The 27,325-nt window shown below is 48.7% G+C and overlaps 2 long non-coding RNA genes across 4 annotated transcripts; one reads left to right on the forward strand and one right to left on the reverse strand.

The window, feature by feature from the left end:
* Window positions 1–1,085: 1,085 nt before the first annotated feature.
* Window positions 1,086–17,515, forward strand: LOC104854573. 3 transcript variants are annotated; one of them, XR_778163.1, is made up of 3 exons: window positions 1,086–1,163; window positions 2,255–2,373; window positions 17,348–17,515. It is a non-coding gene; the product is annotated as an uncharacterized LOC104854573 (long non-coding RNA). The 3 variants fall into 3 exon arrangements; XR_778162.1 differs by lacking the exon at window positions 17,348–17,515 and adding an exon at window positions 12,820–12,959; XR_778161.1 differs by lacking the exon at window positions 17,348–17,515 and adding an exon at window positions 2,731–2,999.
* LOC104854572 lies at window positions 7,305–8,364 on the reverse strand. Its single transcript, XR_778160.1, has 3 exons — window positions 8,294–8,364; window positions 7,826–7,881; window positions 7,305–7,594 (listed from the first exon to the last, which is right to left on the reverse strand). It is a non-coding gene; the product is annotated as an uncharacterized LOC104854572 (long non-coding RNA).
* Window positions 17,516–27,325: the final 9,810 nt, after the last annotated feature.

Here is a 27,325-nt window from a genome sequence, read left to right on the forward strand (position 1 = left end):
CCTGGCTCCAGTGTTCACGGCGCACTCTACTGTTCACGGTGCAGGTGCGTTGGTCTTTTTGTGTAGAGTTTCTGGGCTGGGTGAGCACGACTCATAAGCTTTCATATAATCTGAATTGTTTTGGCAGCAGGAGGCTGGAAGGAGATAAGAGAGGGGCACAGAACAGGGGGGTTGGCTTGTCACCTGCTGCCTCCTGTTCACGTGGAGTTTTGTAGATGTACAAAGCTTTCTCTGTATTCATTTTGTCAGGATGCCACGGATGGAAAGTAACCCTGCCCTGGGATCTGGGGACCTGAATTCTAGGCCTACTTTTGACTCTTTTAACTCATGTATTAAATATATTTTGAGGGCCTCCTACCCTGTGCAAAGCCCTGGAGGATGCAAAGATGAAAAAGTCATCATCCTTGCCTTTGAGAGATTCAACATTTAGTGGAAAAACGCATAAACTCATCAAAACGGGCTGAAAATCCAACTGGGTAACGTGGGTAAAAGGATAGAGCTGTCTACGGCTTTAGATATTTACTTAATAAGTATGAAGGATTGTTAATATTATTTCTTTGTTGTTATGATTACTATTTAGTGCTAATGAGGTGGTTCAGTATCCTGCAGGACTGCTGAAGGCAGACTGTTCTCGGTGTTAAGGGGGACATAGGAGGGGCTGCCCGAGGAGAACTGCTTTGGAACCAAGCATTGAGGGGGAAATTGAAGGCCCATGAGTGAGCCAGCTTGGGACAGGAAGCTGTGCATGTGCGTGAGTGCGTGTGTGTGTCATTAACATGGCTCGAGTCAGAGGTACAGTGATGAGAAGGAAATGAAGGACCTCAGGTGCCGGTCGAGGAATTTGGATTTTACTTTGTAAGTTATGGGAACAAAAATCATTTCATCTCCACCCTCTTTAATTAGAGGTCAGCACCCAGATGTCAGGGCACATCTGGCCTCGTCTTCCCCTGCATTGGAGCCTGATCACTGGGGGAGGCTGCTGCCTGCCACGGAAGGGGGTCAGATGTCTCCCCTTCTGTGACGTCATCCTGCACACATCCTCTAGTGTGTCACAGTGAACCAGGGGCCCTGGTTCCTGTGGACCACCTCTTTCTCTGCAGCGTGCCTGTCCCTACCTCCCGTGACTCCTCAGGTTGTCTGTCCATCTTCCCCAGGCCCGGGAGGTAGGTACTGCCCTTGTCCTGGTTCACCTTTTGGTCTTATCCTGAGCTGTTCGGGGCGTTTGTTCTTTCCTGCCCTGCTAATGTTTCTCAGGGCAGTGGCCTTGCACGGTAGGAATGGTCTGAGCTCAGGAAAACCCCCAGAATCCCACACCACCAGGTATCTGTGGACATGGGCAGTGCAGGCCTGCCAGTTGGAGATTCTGACTCTTGGAGCCTGGAGTTAACTGGAGGAACAACCTAATTTTGATTAGGAATACATTCTCTGCCTGAAAAAAACATGTCTATATTTTCACTCTCAGTTACTGGGGAGCAGAAGCTTAAATGGAGCTTCAGTTTGCTCAGATAGGTTAGCTGCCCTTGGACCCAGGCCTGTTTTTCCTTTGGAGACCTGGCTTTGAAAGGGGGACTTGCTGGGCCCATGTTGGCCTCCAAACATTTTATCTCCCGGGATTAACCTTCAAGGGAAGGTGCAGTGTGTTTGGAAAACAAATGAATAGCAAGTGCCAATCCCTGTCCAGCCCACTAACCAAGCTTGACAGGTCCTGAGAGCTGATAAAGCACATGAACTGCTTTCCTGCAGCAAGCAAAGCTCCGAGCTGTTCTTCCGATAACACCACCTCTGGCTATTGCACAGCGAAAATCACTCAATAACTTTTGACGTTGAGTTTGGGGGAAAAAGAGTCCTGTCCCTGTTTATTTTTTCCACATTTGCCGTAATGACAGATTGTTAAGACAGGGCCATGAAATATAAAGGTGCATGACCTCGTTCTGGCTGGGCCCAAAGCTAACCCACCCACATTGCGTACACAGACCGATGTTTACAGTTGGAGGATGGCTGTGTATATCCAGGGCAGACAGATGTAGTGTGTATGTGGAGGAAATGTATACAGTGGACAGCATTTCAATGTTATGGAGAGAAATACATACGAGAGGGTTGTTGCTCGGAGAAACAGAGCTGAGGGTCAGAGAACGAAGGACGCCTGCCTCTTAGTGCCTCATTACCGAGAGACTCTGGGAGGCAGAAAATATTTGAAGAATAGACTCCGTCAACAATTCCTCCTAAACTTAACAGACTTCTTATCTCCCCGGAGACACTTACAGGAATCTGGAAAATCTAGGACAGCTGGTGACCCATTCTGGCTGGGTGATGGAAGGCTCACTCGGTGCTGAGCCCCAGAAAAAGTGTGCCAGGCAGAGATGCGCTTGTGCAGTGAGTGCGGGCTGGGGCTGGGAGGGCGGGCTGGCCGCTACTCTCCCCAAAAAGATTTTATTAGTATTCCTGGGAAATCAGAAGCGGATGCAGTCCTGGAGATTGTCTTACTAAATCTCTCATTTTGTAAATGAGAAAGCAAGTGGTGTTCAGAGAAGCTAAAAATAGTGCGTGTAAGGTCAAAGCACCAGGTGGTAGCTAAGAATGGCCTGAGGCTCAGCTCCTCTGAACAGACTTTAAAACTTTACCCTCATGTAGACTTTAGAGCTCTTGATAAGTGTTTATCGAGCGGGTGCGGGGCTATGTACGAGACGTGCAGAAACTGAAAAGCTCCATGTAAAGGGGAGATTTTCACAGGCTTGCACAAGTCCATCTGACTTCCCCGCCACTGCCCGAAGTCCTGCGACGGCTCCACGGTGCTCCGCGGTGTGGCCTCGCACGGCTATTTCCACGAAGACGCTGCGGTATTCAGGGGAGTCATCACCATCCACTGCCCTGCAGGTTCAGGATGAGTGTTTCGCCAGAGCCCCTTCCGATGCAGGAGACAGGCAAGGAGGCTGTTTCAGGGAAGGCCAGTTTCTGAGTCTTGGGTGAAACTCCTTAAGCTTTCATTTCTTATGTGTATGGAGGGGACAATAATACACAATTCTGAGATTGATGTCATCCACGTTCCATTCACGTAGGAGCAAACAGCCCCCTCTGAACATAATAGTGAGTCAATGGATATCAATTGTTTTCTGTTATATAACTACTGCGATGTCCAAATGTATTCATTCACTAGTGTTTATTTAGTGCTGACTGGTGCTAGGCATTGTCTTTGGCACTAAAAAGACAGTGGATGAGTCAGAAAGTTATTAATGTTCCTGCTCTCATAGCAGGCCATGTTTTTACAGTACTTGTGCTCATTCTCTCTCTCTCCCTCTCTCTCTCTCTCTTTCTCTCTCTCTTCCACCCCCTCACAATCTTTATCCATCATCTATTGACCAGTCCTGGCAGACTCACGATGTAGTGAAGCTCTCCTCTTATCCCATTATCTATAATCAGAGCAGATTTTCTTCTATTTGTTTTAGAAATTGGACTTCTCTGTAGAGGTTGGTTTGAAAGAAGACTGACCTGGTTGAATAAAATAAATTTGAAAAGCACTCCGCTGATTCATCTGCCATCAAGGAATTTCATGTTTTTTCTCATGTAGATGATTTTGCAAGCTAACTGAAGCTTACTGCTTTAATTTGATTATGTTATAAAAGTATATAGCATATAAAAAGAAAATTAAAAAATATGGCACACTTTTCTTCCTTCCTGAATAGAGTATGTTCAGCATAATGCACACTTTTCTTAATGGTTCCAAATACTCAACCTCTCTCGAGCATTTGGGAACCAGTGTTAACATTTTCTTAGGCATTTATAGCCTGAATTCTTTGGTTTTCTTCATACATTTATTTATTTTTAATTAATTAATTAATTAATTAATTAATTTGGTTTTTTGAGACAGGGTCTCACTATGTAGTTCAGACTGCACTGGAACTCACTGTGTAGCCCAGGGTGGCCTGGAACTCACAGCGATCCTCCTGCCTCAGCCTTCCAATTGCTGGGATTACAGGCATGCACCACCACACCCAACTTCTTCATACTTTTAAAGCTACTTTTTTTCTCAGTTTTCTTAAACCTATTTCTGTTCTCCTCCAACCCTTTTATTGAATTTTTCCCTTTGTTTTATTCACTCACTGTCAAGATGATTCTATTTCCACAGACTCAAGAATCTTTTCCTCCCACAGGGCAGAAGACCCTGACTCTATCTCTAAACTCATTTCTCCAAGCATAATACAACATTTCAGCTTCTTTGGGATAGGCATGGCCTCACAAAACCATGTCCATCTTTTGGTCCTCCTTTTTCTAGGCAGGGGTCTCGCTATGTTTCTAGGCTGGCCTCGAACTCCTAGGCTGGAGCAGTCCTCCTATCTCAGCCTTCCAGGAGCCGAGACTATGGGCCTGTGCCGCTACACCAGGCTCACAAGTCTGTTCTTGATTTCTTAAAAGTGGCTCCTGCTCTTGCCTCCCAGCATTGTCTCTCTAGCAGTTGCCCACTTTGGAAGCTCAAGGCCCTTACTGTCTAAACCCTCATGCCTATCCACCCATAGTTTCTAAGGTCTGTCGGTTGAATTCCACAAACTGTTTTCTTTTATTGTGCTGGTTCAAGACCTCAATTGGCTCTCACTTGGACTATTGAAATTGTCTCCAAACTGGCCTCTTTACTTTTGCAATTTGGCCTTCAAAACTCTTCTATTGATTGCTTTTAGAGTCTTTTCCTACAGGAGAGCTTTAGCTGTGTCAGCTTTGTATTAGAGACTCTTTCAGGCTCTCTGCCGTATATATAAATATACACAAATTTCCTCTTCCTGGGTGTATCAGTCTCCTTCGCCAGGCTCCAGCTTGCTTTTCTACCCTTTCTCTACGCATCTCTGACTTTGAATCTGCCCTGTATTTAAAATGTTTTTTTTTAATCTTCTTTTATCACTAGGCTTATTCTTGCCTTTTTTCCATTTGCTAAACTTTGACTCCCTTTTCAAAGTATAATCTTAAGTATTTTCTTCAGGAGAAAACTAAGTACCTAACCCATCTTTTCCTGTAAGCCATAGGTTGAAAGTATTCATATTACATCTATTTGAGCAAAGACTTTTGTATCCAGAATTCTTGCTGTTCAAAATATGTCAATATTTAAAAAAATTAAAAATGGCCAACAAAAGAATACATATAATTGGCCAATAAGCACATGACATGTGTTCAATAACACTGAAACGAGAACAGAAACGTACAGCATACCAATGGCATAGCTCACCCTGAATCTGACAGTCTCAAGAGTCGACTGCCTACGGAGCAACTTGAACTCTCCTGCCTTGCTGGTGGCCCCCTGTAAGATGATGAAGCTTTGGAAAACAGTCTGGCAACTTCTCATTAGGGTAAAGATATATTCAAAATATGACCTAGTGATTCCACTCTGAGGCATTTACTCAAAAGCCTCACCAAGACTTGTGCTGGAAAATAGCAGCTTTATTTCCTGTGGCCCGCAACAGAAGCAACTTATATATTCGCCAGGTGGACAATGGACCACACAGACGATTGCAAGATGTTTGAAAATGGAACTCTACCCAGCATCAATGGGAATGCTCTGCTCACACGTACAGTAACCTGGATAAGTCTTAAAAACAATGCAGAGTGGGATAAAAACAAGATATAAAAGGCATACCCCAGTAGGATTGCATTTATATGAAATCCAAGAACAGTCAAAATTAATACTGAGAAAAAACTAATTGGTGGTTACTTGGGTCTGGGACCCTCCAAAGGAACATGAAAGAATGTTTGTGTGGCTGGGGTTATTCTATGTCTTTATTTAGTGTGTAGTTACAACAAATGTGAGATGGACATTTGTCAAAGCTCAGTGAACTATACACTTAAAATGGGCACATTTTATTGTGTCTAAGTTACATCTCAATAAAACTGATAGCCAGGTAAAAACACATTGTGATTCTGATTTCTAGCACTCATCCTTACCAGGAAATTTCACACCCTCACTCACTTTATTTATTTTAGATAAATGCAAAATTTATCTATTACATAATTTCATATCCCAGGTGAAATAAATAGCTAAAAGCATAAAGTCTTAACCCAAATGCCTGGCCTGAGAACTCTGCCCCAGTGACTTCATTCAACGTCATTATTTGACTTCCCAAAACTTCAATATGGTGGCAACGACACTCTGTCTCACTGGGCTGGCAGGAGGATCCACTGTGTTACTGTACATAAGTCAGTGTTCTGTGTGTAGAAGTCACCATGGTCTCCAGGTTAGGCTCAGGGCTGACTGAGCCCGCTCTGCTCCTGAGATCAGCCCTGCTGCACCTGCTGTTCTGGGGCCCTTCTCAGGGCTCTTTCCGAGCTTTGCAGTTTTATAGAACATTTGCTTCCATCCCAAGGAACTTGCTACTGCTACGTTGTGTCTTCTTGAGTCTGATTTGCCTGTCTGGGGTTTTACCCTCCCTATTTGCTTTGTCCCCTTTTTCATACCAGACTTTGCACACTGACTGATAGAATTGCCACCCAGGACTTCCACTTTTAACAAGTGCTGATGACCAGGAAATTATGTAACTCACTGCATTTGCACTGCATTTAAAGCAGAGGTAAATAGGCTCTGGGAGTGGAACTGGGAGCTTTCCTTAGAAATGCAATTTGGTGCTTCTAGGATAGGACCATCTCTGTAAACTTTTTTAGAAACTGCGATGAGATGTAATAGAGTCAAGTGAACAAACCACAGGTGCCATTTCCATGAATTTCTACAAAATAAACATTGTGCACCCCACTCTTCAGTGAAGACAGGTGAACACCAGCCGTCCAGAATGCTGCTGCGTGTAGGGCCGGGATCTTTTGACACTTATTTGTGATTTAAAGTTCCTTTTTGCTTATGCCTATGTTCTGCATGGTTGCATTTTCTGAATAAGTAAGTTAATAGTATTCCCTAATTTTAATAATACGATCTTTCCAGCCGTACAGCACACCCTTGGAATACAGAGACAGCGGGGCAACACCTTAGACGTGGCCTAAGTCTGGGATGCATGCTTTCCAGGCATGGGCTGGGGACAGGTTTGGGAAGGGTGCAGGGTTGAGGAGCTCAGGGCTCCTGAATTTGCTCTTTTCTGCAGAAGCAGTTCACCCTGGGCAACGCTGGCTGCTCTGAGGTTGCACTGCGTATTTGCAGATTTCTGCCCTCCCTCCCAAGGATGACTGAGGACTGTGATTGTTTCCCAGCCCTCAAAGAATCCCCCAAAGCAGCCTGTCGCTGGGGGTAGGTGTCACACCACTGGCCCCTGGCCCGTGACCTATTTTGTTCATGCTCACTGCTTTCCTTTGATCTGCTGAAAGTGCCCTTCTTTATTGTTCTGATTAAAATGAGTTGAAGTTGGGTGGAGGGCAGGGGAAGCTCGAGGCAGAGCCCAGCGTGCTGCCCAAGGCCTGGCTAGGCTGTCTCCCCGTGAGCGAGAGGCTGCCCTGGCCAGGGCCTCTGGAGAGGCAGCCAGGGGAGGACGGACTCAGGCCATGGGGCTGCAGCTGGGCCGTGTGTGCCAGGTGACTTCCTGGCTTGCTGGGACAGGGGAGAGGAGGCACCGAGGTCACCCTCTGTCTTTCAGTAGATAACGGGCCTGTAGCTCATTTTCCTCACTTTATTCATCTGCTGATTAGGTAACAAGGCAAGTCGTTGGCAGATCTTAAGTAAACCATCTCTATGAAGTGTAACTGCAAAGTTCTCATAGGAAAGTCTTCCTTATGAATTCAGGTTCACCACCCTGCATGCGGGCACTGGAAGACCCCCTTGTGGAAAGGCCCTGACCAGTGCAGACCATGGGTATGCTCGGGGCTCTGTAGCTTTGGGTGTCTGGGACATGGACCCAAACAGGTGACTCACCCTGCTTTTCTTCTGTCCAAGGTAGGCACCTCTGTGTGTACTCTGGCAAGATGAGTCTGAAAAGATTTTGCTAGGTTCTGAGGGGAAGCAGGTATGAAACAAAAAGCCTATACATTAAACATCCTGGCTCACTTCCTGTTCCTGGTGCTGCTACTTCCTGCCTGTTCCAAGGGCTGAGTTTTCCATCCTCTATTACCAGAGTCCTGCAAACTCAAATGACCCTTTGTCTGGGATTCTCACATCTCTGTCTGTCTGCATGGGGCTCGCTAATGAATGAGAGAGAAATGCCTGTCCTCTATTAACCTCTAGTACGTGCTAGGCTCTCTTTGCATGCATTATTTGATCTCTTCTTCCCAATGATACTATGTAGTGGGTATTACTAACCCCATTTTACAGATAAAAACTCAAGCTCAAATAGACCAATTAACGAGGTTAAGGCCACACAAAGAGGAAGTGGCTTGGTATTACCTGCTCAGGGCTATAACTCCTCCATGGTCAAACTTGAGAAGTGAGTATTGGGCCTCCCTCCTCAGCTCTGGTCTCTCTGGTGAGTGACATGTTTTTCTGCTGGTTGTTGCCTCAGGTGGGCCTGGGATGCCTGCATCAGGTGTACATTGTTGCCTAACTGTACAGTCCTGTTATTATGTTATCATCCCGAGCACTCATGAAAGAATGACACAAATTAAAGAGCTGGGGGGGGTGCGATCCTTCACAGGGTGATTTGTGTCTTACAAAGGCTTCACCCTAAGATTCATTTATGGACCAGACACAGCAGTGCATTTTAATCACTGGCTGATTTGCATATAATCACCAGGAAGGCATCTGCCCTGCATGAATAAATCACTTTTACAGTCAGAGCAGGTACGGTTCATCGAGTACCTGCCGTGTACCCCGCACTTTATATACATATTTTAATTTATCCAGCAAACCTTGGCGGGCAGTGCTCACCTTCCCCACTGTAGGACTGAAGGAGTCCGGGGCCTGTCCTGCACCTGCACACGTTGGGCAGGCAGAGAACGCACAGCTGGCTGGACGGGCCTGGGTGGACGAGAAGGGCTTGGACCCCAGCAACCATCCCATCAAAGGCAGCACCCTATCACTGGTGTAGGTGAGGCTTTTCCCTCCTCTTTTGCCCAGGAGGGGAGGGTAACGTTCAGTTACTCGTCAGCCTCCCTAGCATTCCCCCGCTCGCACACCTGCTCTGTCTTCTGCTTTCCGTGCTGCGGTCTTCTCCAGAGTCACTGCGCCCCTCCATACCCGGCGCCCCGGCCTGGTCCCCTCGGGGTCATGTCGATCACTGTCTTTCACTCCCTTGTACTTGTGGTCAAGTAAACTCGATTTTCTCTACAAATGCTCCTTGATGACTTAACTCCTGCTGGTCCCTGAGATTATGTGGTGAGGTCGGAATATATGGTGAATGTTTAAATTAAAATGCTTCACTACAATGGGAGTCACTCAGCCATGACCCCTCTCAAAATCCTGCCTCTCTTGTCCCATTGTTCTTGACACTTTCTGAAGCCCTTCTGAAAGTCCTCCTTCATGTCTCCACGAGGTATGATCAAAATATAGTGAATGCTGCTGCTGAGCGCCATCCATGGGGAGGCAGCTCGTAAACAGGAAGTGGGCCCTCACCCACCTTATCCCTGTGTGACTCCTGTTTTCCATCCGAAGTCAAAATGCCCTCAAAAGGCGAACTCTTTCAATCCACTGAAGTCATCAGGGCTGTGACGACAGCCAGCTGGCGGGAGCTCTTCCCGAGCTGCGCCAGAAAGCGGCAGGACCAAGGGGCTAATGTCAACGTGTTTTTCAGTGTTACAGTTCCTCAAAATTTAACACTCACTATTTTTATCATGTCTCCTATAGTGCAGAAAGAGATAGACTGTCCCATTCCCTCATAGACCTATGACCAAAAGGTCAGGAATTTAAACAATCGTTCAATTATGTATTCAAATGACACTGTCGGGAGAGACAGTATGAAAAAGGACCCCGTCTAGATTCATCTAGTGCCAGTAGAATCCTTGGGACTTTGCATACTGCATTTAATTTTCTCAATGGTTCTTTGAGGGGGGCCCTATTGGTGACCCCGTCTAGCAGATCGATAAACTGAGGCACAGAAAAATGAGGAAACGTGTTCTGAGACATCAGCAGTGAAGGTTGGAGCCAAGATTTGGCTTCAAGAATTGTAGTTCCTGAGCCTGGACGTCCATCGGAAGTGATGTAAGAATAAGTAACGGGAGTGGCCCAGGGAAAACAACGTTCTGGCTGCTGAACGGCAGGGTGACGTGGGGTCAGGTCCAGGGGCCTCAGGGTCTCAGGGCCAGAGCCCAGGTGGGATGAGGTGCAGGGCAGCAGAGCAGGGAGGGTGTCCCGGGCTCGGTGTCTTCCCTCCAAGGTGGGACCTGAGTGTTGTGTGCACCTCCCCTGAGGGGCTTGGACCCGATTCGGAGTCCGACCCTCCCCACGAGGCCATCAGGAACCGCGGCGACTGACTTGGGGAGTCCGCCTGTGCTGGGCCTCCGCTGCATCTCGCCTCGTCCCATCTGCTGCCCTGTGGCTGGTCACGGTGTCTTATGTTTTCTCTGTAAACGGCGCCAAGAGTGCCCGGCGTGGCACAGGTGCTCAGAGTCGTTTCCACACCTCTCCTTTGCAGGACTCGAGCCCGCAGCTCTGCTCGCTGGTCTGCACTCTCCACCTGGCTTCCCTTCCCTCTCCTCTCTGTAAACCTTGCTCCATTAGTTTCCCTTCTTGCTTACAGATTTCCAGAGTATAGTTCTCTCTTCTAGGACAGCTTTAAAGCCTAGGGAAACTCTTGGGTCTCTTTTCTCCCCAAACCAAACCCAAGAAGCAAAAGAACAATGAAACAGACAGAAGGGCCAACAGCTCTGCCCGCATGCTGCACCCTCTCTGGGAAGGCCGTCACTCTGCCCCTTCCACCGCTCCTGCCATCCCGCCCCAGTCTTGCTCTGAGAAATGTGCTGTCACAGCCCCATCCATGGACCTTGTCCTTGGTAGACCCCACGCCCTCTCTGGTTCTCAGACACTGGCCTTCCATGCTGCAGGCTGTGTGTCTTTCACTCACTTCTTTCCTGGTCCTGCCTGGCTGGGCTCGCGGTGCCCTCACTGGATTCCTCCCCTGTGGTTCCTTCCCTCTGTGGTTGTGTGGTCCTTGTTCACACTCCCTCCCTTCGCCTGCTCCACATCTGTGGCTCCAGAGGGTCCTTGGATGTGGATGGTGTCTGTCCCCAGGTGTCCACCTGTTCCTAGGCTGCCCCATCACACCATGCATCCAGACTGGATGGGTCCCAGACCCACCTGTGGGTGCCTCTGATTGGATCACCTGCATCTGGTCATGGATCGCTTCTGTATCTGGAACTGCAGGGCCCTTCTCTCATCTTGGCCACCAGTCCACTGCCTGCACAGATGAGCACCCCTACCTCCAGCCCCAGCCTCCCATATGCCCTCTTCTCTCCTGGCATCCTAAATAGCTCTGGTCCTGTTCAGCCTGTTCTCTCCTATCTGGTCTTTCGCAGTAGACCGCAAATTGATCTTCTGCCTCCGGCTCAGTGCAGTCCCATTTATCACACATCCTTCTGCTTAAAAAGTGATCACTTTCAGAAATGCAAACCATGTTGTCCCTTGCTTAGACCTCTAAAGTAATTGCTGCAGAAGGAAATGCACATCTCTCAGTACATCACGCATGACCTCTCTGCTCCGGTCTCTGCTCCCACGCCTCTCCCCATGCAACCCACTTCCTGTGCGCTCTGCACCTTGGCTCGTGGGGCTCCCTCTGCTTGTGAGCAGCCTGTGGCTCTGCTCTCCTGTCCCTGCTCTGGTTCTGCTTTATGGTGGCGGGTCGGATGTTACACGCGCCCATTTGGCCCTTCAGTCCTGTTCACTCTCTAAGGGGAAGGTTTGCCTCCCTTGCTCTCTTCCTGTCTCATGCCCAGGGCCTAGTGCAGGGCTGGGCAGGCAGTAGCTGCTCTTCAGGTGAACAAACATCCAGAACAAGACGGCAGCTCCTCACATGCAGTAGCGGCTCCAGTTTGAGCTCTTGGTGAGCCCAGGAATGCCTCTGCTGTCAATTCTACCCCAGGAATACTTGGGCTTCATTGTATCCGATTGAAAGCTGAGAAGGGGCTGCCTTTGGTCTCTCTCAGTTTCAGGAAACATACAGATAAGCGGAGTATGTTAGTTCAGATTCCTCTCCTCGCCTTGGAGACGTTTTATGAAAAACATTTTAGATGGCATTAGGATGTATTCAGCATTACTTCTGTTATGTATTTGCCTATAGTAAGTGCCTTAAAAGTGTAGCTGTATCATCCTCACAACAATCCACTGAGGGTTTTTGAAAAAATTATCATTATTCCCACGCTGCAACAAAAGACTGGGGTCCAAATCCCACTCAGTCCCTTGGACATGGTTAGGGGACAGTTTATCTAACTCTACACTGTCTCAACTGTGAAACTGTGATTCATTTTATTACAATAGAGGCCGAAGGCTGGCAAAGTTTTTCTGGAAAAGGCCAGAGAGTGTTTTATGCTTGGCTTTTGCATATTTTTCTTTGCAAAAGATTTTCTTTTATTTTTTGCTTTTCATAATCTTATAAGAATGTAAAAATTGGGGCTGGGTATATAGCTCAGTAGTGACGTTGCCTGCCTCGAAAGTGCAAGCTCCAGAGTTCAATCCCCAGGGTGTGGGGAGTAAAAATTAGTTTTGGCTCATGGTGGTGCATGTAAAAGCAGGGCACAGGTGGGCCCAATGGCTTTGTCCTTGTCAGAGTTACCCGTGTCTCACTGAGTTACCGAGCAGGACACCTTCCGGTTGGTGCACTGGACTCATACAAGGAATGAGCGCGTCTCAGAAGTCCTCCTGCAGTATCAAGCAGTGTGATATGAGCACGTGGGCAGCCCAGCCCCCATGCAACAGCCTTCAAGGGTCCAGCACATGCCCGCTGGCCAGACCTGAATGTCCCTGTTTGCTCTGTAATTCGGCAGGTGCTGCAGGAGTGGACATCTCAACTTCCTGTGCTGCCTTAACAGTTCACACAGGGCTCCCCGAGCAGTCCCGAAGTGTGGGAGGAGACTTAACATCTATGCCTGGCCTTCACTTTAATCAACCAGGAAATAAAAATTTACTCAACACCTCTTCTCAGATCTTTAGTGTTGAACCTTGGACTTTGAATCGTAGTCTCTTTATCATAAAGGGGGGACAATGAGGGGAAAAAACACCAACCTTTAGGGACTGTAGTGAGAATAGCACTCGGTAAAGCACTTAACAGGCAAGGACATGATGGGAAGAGACAGAAACTTCCAGAAGAAATTTTCAATTCATGTAGAGAAGGAAACCTAGTATTTCTTTTAAAAATTTATTTTAAAAAAAGCATTATTGAACTAAAATGTGCACACTACACTTTACCAACTTAAAGTATATGATTCAGGAGATTTTAGCCTATTGACAGAGTTGTACAACCCTAACCACAGTCAAATTTAGATCATTTTTGTTATCTCAAAACAAAACACTCTACCCATTAGGAAACCTACCTGAAACTGAGGCAACCACGGAACTACTCAGATCCAGAATTTCTTCACCTTTTTCAGGAGAACTCCACCCCCACCCCAGGGAGGATTCAAGAACGGTAGATTCTATGATGGAGGAAAACACCAGGGAAGGCACGTGGCTGTGTGCCTTATCTTTGGGGGACTCACTCTCCCCGAGAAGCTTAACCATGGACTGGGGGTCAAATGACCTAAACAACTTGAGACAAATACATGCTGCAGAGTGTGGTACTGGTTGAAGAATCTGTGCTCTCCTGGGCCTGTGGTTGCCCTGCCCTCCTGCTCCTGGGTCTCCGCTGTCTCTGGTCACCAGTAGGACAGGTCCATTTCTGTGGTTCGTGTAGCCCAAGTGCATGTGGCACAGCCTGGTGCCTGGGGGCTGGCTCTCCTGCTGTCTTCCTATTCCTTCCCTCTGCACTTCTTTTTCCAGCCTGCACACCGGATGCACGGCCATTGTTCTCTAACTCCACGTTTCCCTCCCTGAGTCTTACCACCCTCTGGGGAAGGGGAGCAGACTCTTGTTCAGTGGAGCGTATGCCCCCAGTGAACTTTATTCGCTCTTCAAAAGGGCGACCTCCACAATGTCCCCTGGTGCTTGGAGCATGCCAAGGCCAGTAGCATGGAGACGCGGGTGTGGGGTCCTGTGGGCACCTGGAGTCGCACACATGATACTGGGTAGCTGCCGCCTGGAACCCTGAGACTGGCGCCTGGCTCTTCTTGCGAGCTTGTGCTCATGGCCGCTGTACTGGGCTAAACAGTGTTTGGCAAGCACGCACCTTCAGGGTGACCTCATGTGTAAATGGGGACTTCACACATGTGCTTGTCAAGGGTATCAGGATGGGATTGTATCAGATTCCAGATGGTTCCTGAGTCCAGGGACTGGTGCCTCACAGGAAGAAGAGAGCACAGAAAATTGCAGGGAGAGCAGTGTGCGAGGATGGAAGTGGGGACCCCCGCGATGCTCCATGAGCCAGTAAATGCTTCCTGGAACCACGAGAGCCTAGAAGTGCAAAGAGAGAGGCTTAGGAGCCCTTGGAACCTTGATCTCAGACCTCTGTCCTTGGTAACTGTAAGAGAATCAGATCCTGTTGTTTTGAGCCATCAGTTTGGAGCACTGTGGCAGCAGCCTCGGGAGGTGGAACAGCTGCCTTCTAGGTACCCTGACACCAGGGTCTGGGATCTTAATTACTATAAATATTGCATTCAAATTATTGAAGCAAACTAGCATAGAAATAAATTGACCTATCGAGTTGCCCCATTGGAATGCAAACTTTTTACGGTTATTGCTGTAAGCAGGGGCAGAAGTTTTAGAGCTAACCGCCCATTACATCAGTGGTAGAAGCAGCTCACCACTTCCTCCCTTTCACTCAGGAGCTGTGCCAGTAGAATGGCTCGTGGGCTTCAGTATAGACAGAACTGGATTCGAAGCCAGTTACTAACTCCAGGATTTGTGGCTGAATATTTAATCTCTCTCAACCTCACTTTACACCCCGGCAAATCCCTCAAGGGTTTACCACAAGGATCCAGGGAAAGAGGGAGCATAAACTGGCTGGCCTGAAGTAAGACCGGATAAATGGCATTCTACTTTCCTGCAAACCATTTGTCCGGTGGTCTTCAAGCTTCCTGCCCTGACATCATGGTGTGTCACAAGCACTTGTGAAGCCTATGATTTCTTCTGAATTGCAATGAAAACACTAATATTCATAAGTGATAAGTCTTTCATTTTTTTTAGTCTAAAGTGCAATAAAGGTTATCTTTGCATTAATGCCGCTTTTGCTGGAATTTTCATTCTATGTGTTGAAGAGGAAGAAGGGATAAAATTAATTGGTGAGCAGGGAATTGTGCACAGCCTAGGTCTATGTGAGGAAATGTCAAATGTCAAATACGAGGTGGTGGGAAAACAAGCTAAGGTTCTGGGAGCCCATTTGCTCACCTGTCTCACTGGTAAGGAACCTGCCTGTGGGCTGCCGTCACCTGGGAGGGCCGAAGACAGTCTGCATGCAATGTGCTAAGCAGTGTTTGCAGAAGGAGTGAAAAACCATGTCCTGCTCTCATTTGTGTAACTTATTTTCAAATGTGCACCCCCCCCACAGTTGGGATTACTAAAGTAATTTAAAGGCATAATTGAATTCATGGTTGCTGCTCATCATTATACATTTCTTAATCATCAGATGTTAAAAGGATGATGATGTGGAGGTAAAAATTTGATATTAAAAAGGACACAACATACTGTGAAAGATAAAAAACCCAGGCTCAGTGATGGAAGTTTGGAGGGCAGCTGCCCAGGGACCATGTGAGGAAGGTGACCACAGACAGGAAGCGGGAAAGTCAGAGCCCCTGGTAACCTGTGTGCGCGGGGCTGCACCCCAGGTTGCGGGACACAGTCCCTTGGGGAAGGCTTTCTTACGTCCTCAGCTGTCTGGTTATTTTCCAGATTGGTTCAGCTTGTGTGGCATCTGCAAAGCCATGCCTGGCTCTCGGGCAATGCGGGGCCGAGGGCTGCACTCCGTGTGGAGTCTCGAGCCTGCTGGTGGAGTGAAGAACCAAGAATGAGCCTGGACAGACGCAGAGATGCTGGCCACACAGAGCAGGACTGCAGGGAGGCGGTGCCAGTGCCCAGGGGTCCCCGCGGCACAGTCCGCCAAAGGCCATACTCCGTGGAGGTGCTGGCTGTGCAGAGCCCCACCTCTTCCTCCCCTCCATATTCGAATCCAACAGCCGTGGGCTGTCCTTCTACCTCCTCTGTCCGAGCCCCTCTCTGTCCAAGCAGAAGACACTGTGGCAGACCCCAGTGAGATGTGCTGTGGGGGAGACAGAGATCTGGGTAACCCCCTCTCAAGCCCACAGCTTGGCTCACCAGTCATTAGAGCGTCACCAATCTTGGTTATGACTTTAAAAGTTGAGCATCATCTTGTTTTTCCTTTCTCTCATCCAGAACAGTATCTGATCTCTTCCCAGATGTCTTGGGTGGAGAGTAAAGGAAAATGTGCTCAGGCAAAAGAAAAGCCACATTAATTTTCCAAGGCCTCAGTGTAATGAGGCCTCGCTTAGGATTGTGGGCACGGTGCATTCACTTAACAAACATTTCCCGATTGCCGTCTGGTTGCTATTCTCGCTCATGGGGTTACAAAACTCCCACCGCTCAGAGGCCAGTGCTCTGATGAAGTGGAGAGACAGAAACAAGCACTGCGGGAGTGTAACTGGCACACGTGCGGTGTGTGTGTGTGTGTGTGTGTAAGGTGTTGAGCAGTGGTGCATGTCAAGTCACTTCTCAGTGATGCTCATAGGAGGCCCTTGTGCCTGTGGAGAACAGTCACTGGCACAGAGCCTCAGCGAGCGGCAGCCCTTGGATGAGGACTGAAGGGAGCGAGAGAACCAGCTCTGCGGTTGTTAGAGAAAGGCTGTACCAGGAAGAGTGGGCAGTGAGGACAAAGATTCTGACCTGTGGCTTTCTGGAGGCTGGGAGAGGCTGGGGTCCGGGAGGCTGTGAGACTACTGTGTTGGGGACTTGGGTGCAGATGTATGGAGCCTTTGTCCTTTAAGGCTTGGAGCAGTGGGAGCTCTGATCCCAGAAGTGACCCAGACCTCTGTCCCAGACCTGCTCTGCGACAGGGTTTCACTGGTTAAGCCAAAGTGGCCCCACCACCACTTCCTACAGGAGTGTGTTCCTTCCTACAGAAGACCACGGAGACCACAGAAGTGGGATAGGCCTCAGGGCCAGACAATCACAGTTCTTTCAATTCCTTCTGAGAAGACCTTGGCAAAACCAATCTTCAGGTCAAATCTGCCCTCATCCATTTTTGTAAATAAAGTTTTATTGGAACAGAGCCAGGCTTATTCAATTAGGTCTCGGCAATGGCTGCTTTTGTGGTACATTTTTAGAGCTCAGTACCTTCAATAGAGATCACAGGGTACACAAAGCCTAAAATATTTACTAACTGGAAATACTTGCTGTCCCCTGTTATAGGAAACAAGTGCTGGAGAGACAACCAAAGAAAGAAACGGAAGTCATATGAGATGTGGGAATACACTCAGCTCGAAGAAAAGAGCTGCCAAGATTATTTATACCAAAAGCATGCCACAGAATGCAAAAGCAAGTAGGGCTTTAGTTGCAACAGGACCTCCTAGAAGATTGGAGGTCTGGGGGCATCGGGAGTGAACTTGGTGAGACTGCTATGTAGGCATCCACTGGGAAAGGGTGGATGGAAGCTAGCAGATCACAGAATAAAACTGAAACATCCCCCGGGGTAAACTCTGTGAACCCGCAGTTCAGACCTGACTGCTCCTCAGCCTCCTTCATCTTCAGCGTATCCTCCTGAGGGATCACCACCCCTTTCCTCTATCAGCACCTCTATAGAAATGCAGATAATAGCTGATAATAGCCTCGGCACTCTCAGAAGTGTGTTAATTTTGCAAAAATAATGAGGGCTTTCTTCCCCTCTCAGGTCCTGTCCCATGCTTCGTTCTGTTTCACATTGTAGTTTAGCGGGAGTCAGACTTGTGGCCAGTGCAGGGCGGGGGACCCTGGGGGGACAGCGCTCTTCGCCCGCCTTGCCCAAGGTCCCTGTGGAACAGCTGCCAGGCTCCTGTGCCTGGCTTCACAGGTTTAATTGGTTCTACTCAATGCCTGCGTAGTCACTAAGACATTTTCCAAATTACTTATAATTAATTCTCTGTCATTACAAATGAGTTGTCTCAGGCCAACTCCATTTCCCTCCTCCATGGCCCACACAGGCTGCCCGGCCTGGGTGGGATCAAGATGCCGGTCACCTAGAGGAGGAAGCTGTCGTGCCTGTGGCTTAGGACAGAACCGCTCTGGGAGTGGTTTGGCATAAGTGGCAGTTGCTTAAGATGTCTTGTGGTCTGGTGCTTGTACTGCAGTCCCTGTGGTCCCGGGAGGTGCATACCATCTCCCAACCACTCAGGCACTACGGCCTGCTTGAGGCCAGTGCTGAGTCCGGTCCATGCCAGGACTTTGTAGAATCATCTCGGCACTGTGGACGTCGGGCCCACCTCTGGCTGGGATTGCTTATCATGATGCAATGACTCGAACGTATTAGGAAAGACCTCGCACATCAGTAAAGCGCATTCCTGAACCTGTGGATGACTGAGATGTGGTCCAGCAAACTGAGAGGGGCCTCGCCCTAGTTGTGGATGACACGGACCAATAGGCTTGAAATAAAAGGGGAAGAAGGAAGCGCTGGCCCGTTTTGAGGGGCTCTGTCTTACTGAGCAGGTGTACACTTCACTGCCGTGGCCTTGGACATGGGACTCCGGATCTCCAGCTTCTTCGGCTGCCCATGTAGACCCCCACTGGCCTTCAGCTGGCCCTGGCACTGCACCCCTGTACCCCTTTGTTCTGTGGCTTCCATTGTCTTCAGCAGCTACTGGATCGAGCATATCACCCCGGACTGTCCGGCCTCTGATTCCGCAAGCTGAACTGAGAAATCCTCTCCCGTACTTAAGCGTCTACTCCCTATCAATTCTGTGCCTCTGCAGAACCCTAACTAATGCACTGGCCTTGACTTAACTAACTTTGCAAAAGTGGACAGTGATACTGTTTAGGACCCTCCTGCCTGGAGCTGGACTGGATGAGAAAGTGCGTTTTCCCCCCTCTAACAGGCTTTGTGTCAATGTCAGAGAATTGGTTATTTTTTCCTGCTGGGCCTCTGGTCTCACCTGGTAGATACCTCGTGAGTTGGTAGAAGCTGGCGTTCAAGGGGTAGGCTCCAGGTTCTGTGTATTTGTATACTTAGAAGTAAAGGGAAATAGAATAATCAGTCCCAGAGCAATGCACAGCTTTCAGGGCTGTGACCTTGTAACGACCAGGTAGGAAAGTACTGAGTATAACACAGCTGAGGCGAGACCACGCCGGGCCACCACTCACTGAGTGAACCTCCAAACAGGAGACGCCCTATGGCCATGCAGGGACCCTGGTGCTGGTCTATGAGTGACAGCAAGGATGGGCATGGAGCCCAGAGGAGGCAATCCCGGCCCAGGGATTAACTCAGGAGAGCAAGGAGGGAGGGAAGCAAGAGAAAACCCCCCAAATAACTGGTGGTTCAGGTGGCCGTCACCACAGGGCCATGAGGGGGAGAAGTGGAAGTCCATTGTAGAAACAGCCAGTTACACGCCCGGCCTGGTCTTGATGCCATGAATGAGGTCAGTAGACACAGGACGATGCAAAGATGGAAACTGCACGGCCACCTTTAGAGGAGCTCACACGTCAGATGGAGCTGCCCTGGGCATCGCCGTGGCAGACATGGTCCGCTGGGGCAGTGTGCACCTGGACTGATGCTGTGTGCACATGGCTGGCAGAGCCGTGCCCACGGCTCAGTTCCTACCCTGCTGGCCGGTGCTGTCATGGAGAGGAGCTGGTAGAGTGGGCGTTAAATCTCATGGCTCATTTCATGTGTTAACCGGACCGGTCCTCAGTCCAAGGCTGTGTCCAGAGGTCACTCTGTGTGTGTGGAAGGCTGCTTCTGGAAGAGATCAGCATTCAAATGCGCAGAGTGAGCGCAGCTGCCCTCCAGGAGGGCCTGATCCAATCACCTGAGGGTTTTCCTGGAATGAAATGGCTGGTAAGAGAACATGACTGTTGGCCTTTTGTTTTTCTCTTTGGCACTGGGGGTTGAACTTAAGGCTTTCACATGGAGCTATGTCCTTGTCCTTTTTTACTTTTTTATCTTGAGACAAAGTCTTTAATTCGCTAGGGTTCCCAGGCTGCTCTCAAACTTGCCATCCTCCTGCCTCAGTTTCCCAGAGTGCTGGGATTACTGCTATGTACCCCCACGCACAGCTATTCTGCTTGACTTCTTGAGCTGGGATATTTGTCTTTTCTGGCCTTTGGACTGTGAATGAAATACTGCAGTTTCGTAGGTCTCTACCTGCAGCTTTTCAGAGTGGGAGTTAAATTGTTGGTTCTCCTGGTTCCTGGGCCTTGGGCCTTGGACTGCAGGTCCTCCCAGGTTCAGGGTCTGCAGGACTCAGGACTTCCTGGCATCTGTGATGTGGTGAGCTGATTCCTTATGATAAATATGTGTGTGATGCACTATTGATTGCATTCTCGGGGGAACCCTGACTAATGCATAAGCCCAGCTGACATCCGGGAAGAAGCCATCAGTCTGTGCTTCTCAGATACCGGAACGCAGTATGCCATCAGCACCAGGCCTCTGGGCATACATTGGCCATGATGAGGACAGCCAGGCAGCAGAGAGTACCTGCTGCAGGAGACATGGTGGGGCTTGGAGGACATGAGGCTCCCACTCGTGGCCCTCAGCCCAGCCAGGCCATTCTGAGCCTTGGACTCTCCACCTCCTTTCAGGCTCCTTTCCGGGGCTGCCCTGCTGGGGCTTCTATTCCCAGGGCAGGGTGGCTTGTCTGGCAAATGAGGTCTCACTGAGTGATGTGGTAGGGAATTGCTGTCAGAAACACACCCCATAGCCCAGTGCCACTAAAAAGAAGAAGAGTTATTACCCTTTGTTTGTTTTCTCTTCTTTTCTGTCTTAGCAAAAGGTTTTGTCAATAACTAGAAATTTTTCCTTAAAGGTTTACATTTTGTACCAAGCACAAGTGGAGGAAGCTGGAGGGAAAGGAAACCCTTCAGGCACGGGGCATCTGGGCGCTGTCTGCTTCCAGGCCCAGCCGTGTGCACGCAGGGAGGTAGGGCGTCACACAGAAGGTATTTTACAAGATGTCAAAGAATGTGGTCTCTATCCATGCAGCCCAGAGATAAAACCCTTTGCATTTAGGAATTCTTTCATCTTAGTCCAAAGTGCTATTTTGCTCCCACTTTGCCTTCTTTATCTGCTCATGAGGTGAGCAGTGTAAGGATGGTCTCCTTCGTGCGGATCATGAAGGAAGTTAGGATGGGGTAGATTAAGCCGGTGTTGTCAACTACACAGCGCGACTGGGTTGGGAACTTGGCTCCTCCCTCCTCCCCTCCCTCCCTTTCTCTGATCTCTCCGTCTTTTTCCTTCTTCATCAGGCACTCGTAGGGACACAGAGGAAATGTTTAAAGTGCTGATGATCCGGGAAAGGGGTGGACGGAGCTCCTGCCTCGGAGCTGCTCTCTGTGGAACAGGACAGGCAGGTGCCATAGCTCATGAGTAATGAGCAATGCTGGGAAGCCACAGGAAAGGTACGAAGGGACACTCCAGAGCACCCCAGGTGGGGATAGCTAAGTTTCCAGGGTGTTTGTAGATTTTACCCTGGAAGCCACATTTGGGTGGAAGGAAGGAGGTGCAGGAATCTCTGCGGAAGCACAGGGGGCGCCCTTTTGACCATGGACACTGACTCCCGACAGGAAGCTCACACCCTGCAGTCACAGCTCCTCCACCGGGAGACAGAGCTCAGGCTGTGGTGCTGTAAACACCACCTGTTGCCAGCCTCTGATGGCTGCTTCTCTTTCTTCAACAATAGAGAGCATGTCAATCTAATGACTGTCATATTATCGCCCATTAACTTCATTATCGGACACTAACTGTTTCTCGTAATAATTCATTCACTGGTAATGACTTGGTGTCCAATTCCTGCATAATTACTGTCACCAATGCAATCAGACGGGTGTGTGGGGTTGCTTTCTCCATCTGGGATTGGGCAGGTCAGCCCAGGGCTCAGAGCCTGTGGGTTTACACTGGATGCGACAGAGGACAATCACCGCTTGAGTGACAGGGATGGAGATTTCTCCTGGGGTTTCTGAAAACCTGCAATAGATTTTTCCCTGCCCAGGGCCTTCTGGGCAGCTCCATGGCTGTGAGCGTATGTGCCTGTCTGTGTGCGTATGAGTGTGTGTGCGCGCGTTAACGGATGTACAAGCTTTGCTCCGAGGAAACAGCAGTCCCTTCTCACTCCAAGGACAGCAGTTGATATCTGGCCAGAAGTTTTAGGTGGATTAACCCATGATTTATGGAGGCCTTGCTCCCAAATCACTCCATCTCTGCTGTAATTATCCACGTTTATTTGTGAGCGGAGATATGCAGCTTATTTGGAAGACCAAGGAGGGGATTCCTGAAGCTGCCTGTGGTTGTAGAAAATGTTAGAAGATGAACTAAATCTGCAGTGGGGCTTAGAGACTAGGTAGATGTGAAGGCACCTGTGAAGGGTCACCGTACGGAGGGAGAGGAGCAAGTGGGATGAAGCTGGAGGAGGGAGGAAGGGCCCTCAGCGGGTGTGACCTCGGCTCGGAGCTCTCTGCACCGCCACGGCAAAAACGACTCCTAACAGAAGCAGCTCTTCCAATGGTTTTTAACCATTATGTAGCATCCTGTCATATTCATATTTAGGTAGATCAGGTTTTTGTTTCCGTTTCCCGGCTGTGAATACTGCAAACTGAGCTGCACTGCGCCCTGTGCCCCTCTGACGTGCTCTGGGAGGTCCACCCAGTGGGGGTTGACCAGGTGGCCCCTGGCGCAGTCTTAAATGGCTGCACAGTGGATCCCCCACCAGCAGAACAAGGGCTCTCGTCGCCCCTCGTGTTTGCCAGTGTGTGGCATTGAACCTTGGCCCTGCCATTTCCTGCTGTGTGCCTGGATTTGACCCCCTTCACTCAGTTCCTTCACTGCAACATGGAAGGCTGCTGGCAGTTTCTCTGTAAGATCTGAATGTAGAGCGAGTCAGTGTGTGCTACGCACAGAACAGGCCCTGGCACAGAGCAGGTGCTATTACTGTTGTTTTATTTTCAAGAAAATTACAAGACGATGCACACAGGGTAGCACTGTATAGATTTTAATCAGTGTTTTTTAACTATTAGGGAGATGGAACATAATTTCATATACTGACTAGCCCCGAGTTTTCCTTTGTCTCCCCATGCTTGGGTACCTTATCTTTAATGAAGAATATTTTCTAGTGTTTCATGGCCCATGTTCATCCCTAAATGTGGCTCATACTTAAATTGGTTTACGTGCTGTGAACGCTGCTTGCAGGAGAGTTACTGATGAACAGTGTGCGGTCATACTTGGCATGGTCTGGTTCTGTTCACTCCCCGTGGTTGGCTGGCCCTGCTGTGCAGGGAATACTGCTGCGGTCAGGCTCCTGGATTGAGCGTTTCCCTCAGGAACCCAAGTCCACGACCACGCCGTTTACCACTTCCACCGGGGGAATCCCAGGGCGGCAGGAGCCTGACCCCCTTGACTTTATCTCCACCACCAGAAAAGTACACAAAAGCACAGGTGAGAAACAAGTATTTTTTTAATGTAGGGCAAGAACCATAATAAATGGGCTAGTCTATCTACCAACTGACAAATGGAATTTTCTTAGAGGTAGAGAAAGCATGATTCATGACTTAAAAACAAAGGGAATTTAATTTAGTAAAACATTTTTTTGAAGTTGGAAACCAGTAAATTCAAATACTATTAAAATAATGAAGTAGTCTCCCTCTTTAACTAAATTGGTTGCTGCTTTTCATGTTTTAGTTTTTAATTTTATTCATTATGGTGGTAATTGAAATATCAGCTCTGAGAAGTTACAAATGGACTGCAGTCCTTGGTTTTTGACCTACCCAAGGGGCGGTATATTCTTATATTGTTCATTGTTTCTTTACTATGTTTTACAGTCCTTTATAATGAAAAAAAATGTTTACTGATTTGGAAATCATCAGTGAAAAATGACCACGTGGCACCGGAGGCAGATTTCCCAGAGAGGGGGAGAGGAGGGGAGGTGGGTGACACAGTGCAGGAGGCTGTACGCTGCTGGCTGGCTGGACAGCGGCTTTGCCTGTCCTGGGGAGGGAGAGGCGGGTCTCCCCGTCAGGCGAGGACAGCTCAGCACCCTGGCTGGGGTCACCGGTTCTCAAGGAGCAGTTTCCCACTCACAGCTAAAAGGTAGAATTGTATTGAATCTTACAGTTTTCTAACCCCATAAAATGAGTTTACTCCCAGGCTTTAGTTGCTGGAAGAAATATCTATACCGGTTATGGGCACATCTGTAAAAACAGATTTAGGTGAGAACCAAGTAGCACAGAGAAGTAGGATGCCCCAGCCCGCCCTCCAATTCCACAATGAGCTGTGCAGCTGTCACTCTGTTTTCCCCCAATGGCGGGGAAGGCGTCTGCAACAGGAGCACAGGCTTCTGCTCAGACCCCTCCCCAGGCAGCTTGAAGGGCTGTGGACGCGGCCAGCTCTTGCCGTGCCCAGTGTCTGTGGGAGTGGACCTCGGAACTCAGGTGATGCCTTTTCCAGTGCACTGGGCCAGCAGCTTGACCTCAGGAGCCCTGTGCTGTTGAGAACCATTTCCACTCTGCTCAGGCGTTGCTCTGACCGGTCTCTCTTAAAGGATTTCTGGATACAATGATTTTGTTCACATTTCCTGCAGTCATTCTTTAACCCAAATACGCCAAAATATGGTAACAGGAAACTTGTGCCTTTATTTTCCATAAATGAAGTCCTAGGTGTAATAAATTCTAGAGTGGAGTTGCTGATGCGTTCCAGAAAGCTCTGGAAGGGCTGTGGGCGACAGCTGCAAAGCAAAAATCGGTAGTGTCCATAAACTATAATCAAGGAAGATAATAACCACGGTTGGTTGCTGAGTGTTAACGCAGGTTTCTGAATGTTATCTGAAACCCCTTGTAGGCCTTATCCTACTTAATCCTCTGAATGCCTCACAAGGAAGGCATTATCATCATTTTCTCTTTACAATAAGAAAATTGAAAAATGGACAGGGACACAGGCTTACTCAAGCTGGTAATTAAAGGATTGGGGTTGAACCTAATTTTGTGATTCCTGGGCCCAAACTGTTGACTACCACTCCGCTGAGAGGGTCTAGGTTTGGACCACATATTACCCATATCTCGCATAGTATGGTGATGGGTACAGGGGGATAGATAGCACCTGTCCGCTACAGGGGCCAAGAGAGTGGTTTGGATCCCATAGCCTCGGATTATGGAGGAAGGGGAAGCCCTGTGGGCTGGAACTGCCAGAGAAGTCATTATGTACCAGGCACACCTTGAAAACCTGAAGGAAGCTTGAGCGAGTGGACAGTGCTTTCCAGGAAGTAAGGAAAACTAAGCCAAGCCCTGGGACTTAGCCGAGAACACAGCCAAGACAAGGAGGCCTGTAGCCCAATGTCTGCTGCCCTGCGGCTGGAGCAATGTGCGAAGTCCTGACACCTCGTTTCCTCAGGGAAGCTGCACAGTCACTGGAGGACAGGGCAAGTTCTGTTTCTGGAGGGCTCGCCCCAAAGACCTCCTTCTAAAGCCGGAAGCACTGGAGCTAGTCACGTGGCTGTGCTTTTTCTTTTCAGCACTCGGGAGGATTCCAAGTTAGCAGCTTCGCTAAGAGAGTCACGATGCGTGAATGGAAGTGAGTCTACAGGGAAGAATACGCACAGCGGACCAACTTAGGGGCGAGATCAGGGCAAGCTTGGGACACTGATAGGAGCACAGCTCTTTGCTTCTAGGGCAGGGGTGACTGCATGGAAAGAAGAGCCCTCCCTTTGATGCTAAGTCCTTCTCGTCCCTGGCACAGTCTTTTCCATACTGGTTTATTGGGTGCCATGACAGGCACACTGTGCGATCCAGCAGAACACATTGTTGTTATTCAGGAGTGAGTGACTTGAGATTGAAATGCTCACACAGTTGTGAGCTCCAGCAGCGTTAAAAATAAATCCCTTTATCTGTTCCACATTCCTGGGCTGGTTCTCCTTTCCGCTGGAGCCCCCTTTGAAAGATGTGTGGCCTGCACGTTGAGCAAGATCGAATGTGACTTTGCAAAAATAGAATGCCCGGTCTCTCCTCTTTCCCTCTCCTTGCGACAATGCAAGATAAATTCGCTCCACGGGAACCTTTTGTGGGTTGTACTGCTCAGGCAATTTGCAGTTTTCTGGGGGAAAGGCAGCTCACGCTACATTTATCACCCCCTGCCGCCAGCTACAATTCAGCCCACTTCGAGCCACTGAGCAGAGGTGCTGATGGGGGCCCTGGCATTCGAATTCCACCTCGTAATGGAAATGCAGGGAAGCAAAAGACAAGTGAATCAGGGCCACTCTAGGTCTCCACTGAGAAAGAGGTCAAAAAGTACGACTCCAGATGATGGGGACCCAAGATGAGTATGCAGCAATAATAAAACATACACTTGCTTTCCTATTCCTCTTATATTTTTCCTTTTGGGAATCCTCACTTGCAAAATGAGTTTCCCATTGTTATCAGAATCATCAACTCCTGTTGAGACGGTTGCCTCACTTTTACTCCACAATCACTAAACAACTCTCAACGGGGCCCAAAGAAATACCAGAAAGACATGACCTACCTTTCTTTCTGCCTTCTACTTGTCTTATGGGCCTGTTCTCTAAACAAATAACAACAGCCCAAGCCAAACCTAACCAAACAAAAAACAAAAAAAACAAAAAAAACAAAACAGACATAGTGGGTGACTGGGTGGCAATAAGATGGTAGTTGAGATAAACTAGGTTATGCTGCACAAATAGCCCTGCATCTTGCAAAACCCAAAGTGGATTTATCATGGAAGACAGTGGAGAACTCGGCATCCCTTGGTTACAAGGAACACAACTGACAGCAGTCACGTTGCTAGTGTACCGTCTGCAGCACGAAGGAGTGGTAGGGAAAGAACACACTGGTACCAAACTCTTTGATGCAGAATGAAGCAGATTCTTTTTTCTCATAGCCCACCGCACAGAGCCAACTACCTGGTCTACCTGAGTCCAAGTATCTTCTGGTCCACGTAAGGTCCCTTGTGCCAGCTGCCTTAGCAAAGCAGACCTGAGTAGGACGAAGGTAGCTCTCTGAATTCCAATAAACCCAGCACGCGTTCTGTTATTTTTTGTTTCTGAATACAGAGAAATCCACCAACAATTGAAGACTCATGGGCTTTCGGTTTCTGAAGGACTGAATCCACCCTTCGTCGAGAGGTGGGGCCGCGGAGGCCTGGACACCTGGTGCATTGTCATCTTCAGTGCTCTCGGAGACAGGTGGCTCCTGGTCAGAGCTCTTTCC

This window comes from Fukomys damarensis, unplaced genomic scaffold (assembly GCF_012274545.1).
Source record: "Fukomys damarensis isolate Sample0158 unplaced genomic scaffold, DMR_v1.0_HiC HiC_scaffold_11, whole genome shotgun sequence".
NCBI lineage: Eukaryota > Metazoa > Chordata > Mammalia > Rodentia > Bathyergidae > Fukomys > Fukomys damarensis.